General features: G+C 35.6%; 1 pseudogene; it reads left to right on the top strand.

Annotated features, from left to right (window-relative positions):
* The first annotated feature begins 6,664 nt into the window (after positions 1-6,664).
* Positions 6,665-7,156, top strand: LOC149175257 (uncharacterized; annotated as a pseudogene).
* The last annotated feature ends 2,483 nt before the right edge of the window (positions 7,157-9,639 follow it).

Here is a 9,639-nt window from a genome sequence, read left to right as displayed (position 1 = left end):
AGATACTTTCCTACATAAGTTTGAAAGGGAGATGTCGAAAAAGCAACACTTCCAGGCCTTGAATTGCGTACTGTGCACTATGCCCGCGAGGTGGTGTGGTATGCCCAAAGGGAGCTTCGAGGACTGACACGAATGTAGGAGAATGATGTGCACACAGTTTGGAGAGCCTAGGGTGCGATTGGCCGATAAATACAATGGACAGGATGGTCCATGTGCGCATCTGTCCAGGTGGGTATGGGCATATGGAAATAATATGCGGATGCACCTGAACTTCACGTTGGAAGATATGGTTAATAAGCATGTGTTGGGGGGGAAAATGCGCCAACAGATCCTCAAGTTGGAATGATAGAATATGGAGAGAATGATCGCGTAGAATTTTATCCACACAGAAGCATTTAATGAGGTGTGCGAAGCACTGAAAAAGGTATGTAGTATGCAGCGAAGTGATTGGGACCTGCGCGTACTAGCAGTTTTATGGGCTTATAGGAAAATGTGTAAGAAATTAACGGGATAGATGCCTTTTAGGCTAGCCTATGGAGTGGAAGCTGTAATGCCAATGGAATGCATTGTGCCTAGTCTGCACATAGCAACACTCACTAGTATGAAGGACCGCAAAGCCCTGGAGGAGAGGCTCGCGCAGTTGGAGGATCTTAGGGAAGAACAATTTATGGCTGGCTTTCACCAAAATGTACAAAAGCAGCGTGAAAAGGCCTCGTATGATCAACATATTAAGTTGCGCACCTTCAAGGTGAACGATTTGGTGTTACTGTATGATAGTAAGTTTGATAAATTCCCAGGAAAACTTAGAATGCATTGGCTGGGATCATATGTTATTAAGGAGGTCACCGATAGAGGCACGGTGCAGTTGATAAAGTTAAATGGAGAACCTTTCCTAGGAAAAGTGAATGGCAGTCAATTGAAGCCATACACAGGTGGCCCCCGCTATTTGACTAGCTAACCGAAGCACAGTCCTAATGCTCCAGGCAACTAAAAGGAGGTGTGGGACTATAAACAGGTGTAGGGCAGTAGTTCAGTTACAACGGTTTCTGAACAGTGCGTCTAGGAGGTACAACAGGCAGTCGCTCAGTGCGTTGCCAACCTTGCAGCGGTCTAGGCAGAGTTGGGAGGTCTCCACGTGAAGATCTCCACACTGACAGAGTGACTGGAGGGTGAGTCATGATGTTTGTTTTGGGGACTTGTTGGGTGCGGGATCCCCCAAGGGAAGTTTTGGGGCTAAAAGCCCAGATTTTGGTCAAAAGATGTAAATCCGATGTAAAGACTCCACATTTTGTGGGTGCAGAGCACGAACTTGTAAATGAGTCATAAGGTTGTTCGCCCTCATTTTTGTAATGTAATGTCGGCTTTAGAGATCTATCCATGGTCCGCGGACCATGGGATTGTATAAATAGAGGGAGGCTCTAAGTTGTAAGAAAAGCGAATGGAAAAACGGAATAGAAGATGAAGAATTAAGTCTTATCTAAGTGTAGAGTCGAGTTGTTGGGTCGTAGAGTAGGAGAAGGCTCTGCAGCTAAGTGGGCATAGACCTAGTAGTCTGTAGCTGAGTGTGCAAGGCAGGTTGAGTCTGTAACTGATTGAAGCATTAATAAAGAGAAGTTTTATACCATTCCTGTGTATATATTTACTGTTTTCTACATTGAATGTATTGGGTATAAATTTTTTTTTGATGTTTATATGATGTGTGAACATATATGATTGTGTTGATTAAGTGAATATAAGATAAATTATTTGCTTACGCGAAGCTAACTAACAGTTATAAGAAGATAAGTAAGATCTGTGGTGTAACTCGGGGAAATAGCGCAGATCGCTGCCTTAGCAGTGCGAAATCTCCTCAGCCCTTCGTTAGGGTTGCATGAAGGCAATTATAACAGACCGTGAAGGTTTCATAGGTCAGGACAGTGTGCGAAGTGACCTGCACGAAGGTATTCATAGTTGGACTAAATCGACCCCTCACACATCTCAAGGGTGCAGAAACTTGGTTCCAGCATCCCCCCATACTGCTTCGGGTGAGACCTCAGTCTGCGCTCTGCGGGTTGTTGCCAAAAGGGCCAGTAATGTAGGGATTTGTTTGGCTAATTAACTCCGAACCTGGGTCAGGCCCTTTCAAGCCAACATATATACACTCTTAGTGGATGTTAATTATCATCGTAATTTCCATCATCATTATATATTACTAGCAATTGCACGAGTTGTTGCAAAGGAAACGCGTAAGGCATAAATTTCAGAAGAATCATGCCATATAAAAGATTATTGAAGATAAAAATTAGTAAACAAAATTCCATTCAAAGTTAGAAGATAAACAGAAATAACTTACATTATGCCAAATTTATAGATTCTATAATCTTTCCAACATACATTGCCTCTTAATTTTCAAAGATGGTCTTTCAAGTTCCAATAACAAATATTTGATAGTTCCAATGCGATTTGTAATATCTAGGGTGTGATCTTTAGATGACAAGTCTAGGTAGTTTAGAAGACAATCTAGGGAAAATTGTTTTGTTGTTATGTAGTGTCCCTATATTTTATATTTAACTTCTATAACAAGTGACACATTTGAATCCAATACCAGTGAAGTAACACATTATGTTAATGTGGTATACTTTATATTGACTCATATGCCAGTGAATAAAAGATAATGACAAATTGTTACCCAATCCACTTACAAGAATTTCCTTGAAAATACATTATGTTAATGTGTTATACTGTGTATTTACTCCTATGTGAATCAAATAAATATAATGAGAGATTGTGCTAAATTGATTTTAGAATAATTTCCTTGCAAATGCCTCAAGTCCTATATGTTCATCATTTCAATTTCAATTTTCCATATATTTACCATGTTATGGATTTGTTCAATATTACAAATCCTTATGTGATGCTCTACATATCTAGATTCCATAGTTGGAATGTATAGTCTCGATATGCCATTAAACTGTCAGAAGGGGGGATATGTTGACTTTCAAAGAATTGAAGAGGATTCTAGACATGAGCTAAATTAAGTAATTGAGACAATTAAGTAGTTTATACACTGGTATCCCAAGAAACACATTGAAGCACAAATATTGAAAATCAAATAACGCCAATGAAAATATCACCGTGATCAGAGCATTTATACACACCAATTTCCTTTAGTATATAAAATACGAGGGAAGATAAGTTCTCAGTGAATGAATTCGGTTAAAAAACTAGGGGTCCAATCCATCATCTGGGACTCTTTGCATACATAACCATTTGATGCAAATGTTGGTTAACAGATATATATATCTCAATGTAAAGTTCTTCACACATACTAGTTTGGGTAAGCTTCCTAGCAATTTCCAACATGGAGGAAAAAACTCAATGATAAGTGAACTTTCTTTTTTGGTTCAGTTATTTGTTGTGTATTATTGCCTTCATCCTGTGGCATTCATGAATTATATTTAATTGTTTGTGTTTCAATGTGTTCAGTAATACATGCATAGTACATGAATGAAAGCTTCTAAGTAATGGGATAATTCATTATTCGATAATTTCTCATATGATGATATTACCTATAACGATATTATGCTTAATGTAGTTATTATATAGTTTTAAATGTGCAAACTAACAATTTTATAACTCAATTTTTCTTTTTGAATGTTGAGATGCTTTAATTTGAATTTTGTAAATTTATTAGTGTAGAATGAAAACATATCACTGAATGGTCTAAGGATGGTGAGTTGATTAATGCAATCTTAAAAATGAAAACTACATATGTAAGAGAAAACAAGATATTACATGGAGTGCCATTTTTCATTACATGCACATTAAATGCTTATTTCTAAAAAATCATTATTAAAAGAGTTTCTAGACCTTAGTTTTTTTGGCATCTACACTTGTGTTGACGAACCTATGGAGAACCCCTTTAAACATTCAAAGGAATGATTGTGAGTTGATTAATGCAAGGTTATAAATGAAAACTACATATGTAAGAGAAAGCAAGATATTACATGGCACACCCTGCCTTTCATTACATCCACATTAAATGGTTATTTCTAAATTTTTTTTATTAGAAGAGTTTCTAGACCTTAGTTTTTTTGGCATCTACAGTTGTGTTGACGAACCTATGGACAACCCCTTTAAACATTTAGAGGAACGATTGTGAGTTGATTAATGCAAGCTTATAAATGAAAACTACATATGTAAGAGAAAGCAAGATATTACATGGCACACCCTGTTTTTCATTACATGCACATTAAATGCTTATTTCTAAAAAATAATTATTAAAATAGATTCTAGGCCTTAGTTTTTTGGCATCTAAAGTTGGGTTCATGAACATATGGACAAGCCCTTTAAACATTCATAGGAATCAAGATCGTCATATTTGACTTCTACCAACAAAATTTAGGTGGCACTTTCAGATCATAAGTTAACCAATCCAACCTAACACATACTAAAGAGGAAATATATGATCTCCTTTCATAAAAAAATTGCAAAACAAATACTATACACATCATAATACTATAATTTTGAAAATAAAAACACATATTTTTAATATAATAAAATTTTTATTTTTAACAATTTCATTTTACAATAAATTCATAAATATCCTCAAATTATTAATATGCATTTAAACATTTTTATATTCAAAATATTGGTAGGGACTAGGCTGGATACAAATTCTTTTATGTATATAAAATTTCTATTTAGTTATATTTAAGTTTTTTTAACACTTCAAATAATACAATTGCAATTATGTTTTAAGGTTTCAAGTGATTAAATGAAATTATTAATGATATTAAGTGTATAAACTAAATTAAAGAAATATGAATAAATATAATGTGTTATAATGAAAATTCTAATAATGTTTTGGTTACAAGAATGAAACTCCTTTCGCTTTTCATAAAGCAGATTCAATTGACCAATCCACTTGTTATCACTCTATATATATATATATATATATATATATATATATATATATATTAAATTCAGAACATCAATTTTTTTTTAAATTTGTCAAAGGGTTGGTGTCAGTTTTGGGTATAGTCTTTTCACCTTGTTTTAGAGTCTTGTTAGTATGTCAAATGGGGTCAATTTTCTGTTTTAGTCTATCATTGGTCTCATATCTCACATGAATATCATATGTCGAAACTCATTTCAAAGTTCATATGCGCTACGAAACTGTCTAGGTGATTTTGTAGCGCAGAAACCCGGTCTAGGTGATTTCGTAGCGCAAAACACCGATTTTGCACTGACTGCGTTACGAAATCGGGGATTCATGCTGATCCATAGCAAATCTCACCTAGTTGTCATATTTATCAAAATCCGTTGTGTTTACATCAACAGTTGTCAGCTTATACACTTCGTCTATCATATCCAACCGCTTATCTTCATCATTAGGTCGTTAGGTGTCTTGGTACTGGCACATGTTTGCAGTTGTTACTGAGAAAGAGACAAAGGGTTCTGTTTACGATCTAAATGCATTTAATGGAAAGTTTCTTGCTAGCATCAATCAAAAGATTCAGTTATACAAATGGGAGCTCCGTGATGATGGTTCAAGAGAGTTGCAGTCTGAATGTGGCCATCATGGTCATATTCTTGCACTATATGTTCAATCTCGTGGAGATTTTATTGTAGTTGGTAATGAAATCAATCTCGTTATTGATATATGGCACTCGAATGGATTGTTTTAGGGTACACTGTAGCAGCAGAGGCCATAATATTATTAATGTTAACAATGCCCGGATTGGACCGCTTGGGAAAGGGCCTCAATGCGGTGGCCCGGAGCGCGTTGAAGCCATTGTTGACTGTGGTGCCCTTCTGCCTATTTTGTTGATGGATATCTACTGGAAATTCAAGGTACACCCTGTTTGTGATGGCCCCCTTTGCAATCCCGCAAAACATCTTCGACACCAGAAATTAGTGATGAAAAACGAGAGGAATGCTCTGCTTATAGTCATGTCTTTGGTTCTCTATTAGCTTCTGTACTGTGTTACAATTTTGTGCCTTTAGCTTCAGCGGATGAATTTGAGCGAACTACAGGAGGATATTATCGAGCACATGGTCATGCTGATGAAACAGTAAACCTTGGGGCATAAAGGTAAGCTCAATTGAGATTGTGTGTGTCTGTAACGGTGTGGATGGAAGGGTATTGGAAACTGCTGCAATCGGAATTCCAACAGAAGAATGTGGTGCCTGAACATAATGTATTCTTTCAGTTTATTATAAATTTAGTACCTTTTCAATGCTAGTAGAGCCACTGATGTTGGTCACCGGTTTCTTCTGCTTCTTTTTGGCTTGCATATTGTATCCACATTCTGATTTTTCAATTTCAAAGTCATCAGTTTCATACCTTGCTAAACTACAGCGAGAAGAGGTCCAAGATGCCATTCAGCACCTACTAAATGTCATGAATATGTGTTTAATTGTCAGTGAGAAACTTGATACCTCATTGCATGATCTTGCACGCACTGGAGACGTACAAGCTTGCAAGGTTGTTCGGAAGGCAACTGATGCTACATTGGTTCCATGATCTGATAGAGCTCTTTTGCATCGGTGGCAAGTCTCTTGATACCAACTATCCCTTCATGGGTGACTATGTTGATCGTGGATACTATTCTGTTGAGACCGTGTCATTGCTAGTTGCTTTGAAAGTGCGCTACAGGGATTACCATAATAAGAGGAAACCATGAAAGCAAGCAGATTACTCAAGTGTAAAAGGCCTATCTTTCTTTATTGCGGGAATGAGGGATACATTGACTGGTTTGCTGTGAACAATGGATTTATGTGGGACATAGCACCTCAGTTCGGAGTTGTGCTCGTCTTTCCAGAACACCGCTACTATGGAGAGGCTATGCCCTATGGCAATCAGAGTGTGGCCTGCAAGGATGGAGATTCACTATCTTATCTCATAGTTGAGCAAGCACTCGCTGATTTTGCAACTTTGATAGTAGACCTAAAACATAACCTATCTGTCGAGGCTTGTCGAGTTGTCCTGTTTGGTGGTTCTTATGGTGGAATGTTAGCTGCTTGGATGAGGTTGAAATATCCACATATTGAAATAGGTGCCCTAGCTTCATGTGCACCAATATTGCAGTTTGAAGACATTGCACCATCTGATATATTCTACAATCTTGTTTCAATGATTTCAAGCGGGAAAGTGAGAACTATTTTAAGGTGATACAACAATCATGGAAAGCATTGGAGACATATGGTGAAAGAGATGAAGGGTTACAAAATCTTAGCAAGAAGTTTCGCATGTGCAGGGATCTCAAAAGCTCAAAGGAAGTACAAGATTGGTTAAGCTCAGCATATAGTAACCTTGCTATGATGGACTATCCATATCCAGCTAGTAATTTCAGGGCAGATGAAAAAGACAATTCAAGAAAAGAAAGCTCAAGACAGTCAGATTTTGGTATTAAACTGTTTTTTCGATGATTACACAGCAGTTTCGTAGCGCGCTACGAAACTGCTGAAGATGATGCCTAATGCACAACAGTTTCGTAGCGCGCTATGAAACTGTTGTAGCTACATAATTAAAACTTAGTCAACCAATTTTGAGGGACCGAGGGGAAATTTTTGAAAATGAATCCTTTCAACATTCAACAAGGGAAAAAACAGGTGGAGGAAACATATATTTGAATTCTAAACCTTTTGTTATAAAGTGATCATAGTTACTGTAGTTCATGATATGTCAGACAGCTTGGAGGAGGTCTTGTCTTCACACATGGGAAAGGTCGACACTACATAGAGAACGTGGCACTCTAACACATTTTTGTATAATCAAAGAAGAAGGACATGGTTCATTGGTTTCGAATATCTTTGAGGAAACCAAAAGCAGATAAATAGGGGCAGTTTCCTACTTTTGAGAAGAAATTGAGAAATGTGACAGTAAGGGCCAGCAGGCAGTTTCAAACATCGACCACAGCTAAATTAAAGGAGACCACTTGTGAGAGAACTAGAATTGATTGTAATTATTAGCATGATATGGAGTTAGACTCCTAATTGCCTTAGGTTTCTAAAATGTCTAGTTAGCAGTTTGTTACATTTAATAAATAATTAAAGTTTGAATAGGTGTCATAGGAAGCAGAATTCGAGTTCCCCTCATGCTGGAGGAGGAATCTCAGCCTTGTAAAGAATTCTATATATAGGAGAGAGCGTAATGTACCAAGGGTTGGAAAATTATTCAGAAAAGCTCTCATATTTGGCTTTATGCAAAGACTCTATTTTAGTAATGCAATATTGGCTTTGCTTCTGAGGAATCAAGAGGGATTCGATGCTTAGAATGTGTTGTATTATTCTTTTCTCAATATTTGCACTAGTGTGAATGTGTAATTACTTAGAAATCACTCATGGTGCTCTAACTTCCTTTATACATTCATCAACTATGTGGTCCTATATGTTTCTGGTATGTTCTAACTGTGTTGAATCCTGAATGCCCTGACTTCTATGTAAGGTTGACATCATTGTTATACTGAAACAATGTTGACTCCATAAGCCTAATGGATACTTTTTAGTTGTGTTTCCACCACTTACATTTTTACCTTTGTTTCACAAGAGTTAGTCATATTGATCATAATCAAAAAATCATTAATCATTTGAGAGAGCCCTCTCACGTTGGGGAGGCTAAGCCCCAGCCTAAAGTAGGTTTGAAATAGTTATTCAAAGTCTTCCTTGTCACCAGCCTTCCACGGTCAGATTTTGTGATAACACCACTGATGCTTGTGATGCTCATGAAGGGTAATGAAACAATGTGAATTTTCATTGATTGATATAATCTTTTAAACCTAACTTTAAACATGTTAACACAAATCTAAATGTAAATGTTCCAACTTAAGCAATGTAAATGTTTTAATTGAAAACATGAATGCAAAAGTTGAACAAGACCAAATATAATTGAAATACAATATAAACACAACATGAAAAAATACAATAAAAATGTAACCCGAAGGAAATGGAATAAAGAATTTATGAGAATGAGTTGAAGAAATGTCAAACTTAATGTGAACATTTAAATGTAAATCTAAATGCAAATATTTCAATGTAATTTCACATTGACATTAATTTGTATAAACATATTTAAATGTAAGCTTAAATATAAACATTTCAAGGTAAATAGTAAACTTAAATGTAAATGTTTTGTTATAACATTGTTATAAATTTTCTTTGAAAAACATAAGTAGTCTAAACCCAAATGTAAATATAAATGCAACGTTTTTCAATGTAAATGTTGACATTGAAAACCTAAATGTAAAAAATATAAATGTTTACAATGATAATGCTTTAGAAATACATCAATAATACTATCAATGTGCATGAGAATGTTTGAAGTTATTGAAATTGTAAAGTGAAAGTCATTAAAACTTAATAAAACTAAGGTATGAATGCAAAACTAAATTTTATACTAAAATAATATAAAGTTGTATCTTATTATGGTTGCTAAGTTTATGTTGTAACAATAAAACAAATCAAAATATAGAAGGTATGTCTAGTTGTGTTGAGTTGGATTTTTTGTGTTGGGTTTTTTTCCCATACTTTATAGAAATTTCTTTTCCTACACTTTAAATGAAATAGTTTCCAAATTGTAAAGCTTTTGTTAATAATAATTAATGTAAATCTAAATTTAGTTTATTAATAGCATGATAGCATAGATCCATCTTAAGG

This window comes from Pinus tabuliformis, chromosome 4_1 (assembly GCF_031772625.1).
Source record: "Pinus tabuliformis cultivar Carrire ecotype Pingquan chromosome 4_1, CPIR1, whole genome shotgun sequence".
NCBI lineage: Eukaryota > Viridiplantae > Streptophyta > Pinopsida > Pinales > Pinaceae > Pinus > Pinus tabuliformis.
The sequence above is the reverse complement of the archived record's forward strand: the minus strand, read 5'-3'. Positions and strand labels throughout refer to the sequence as shown.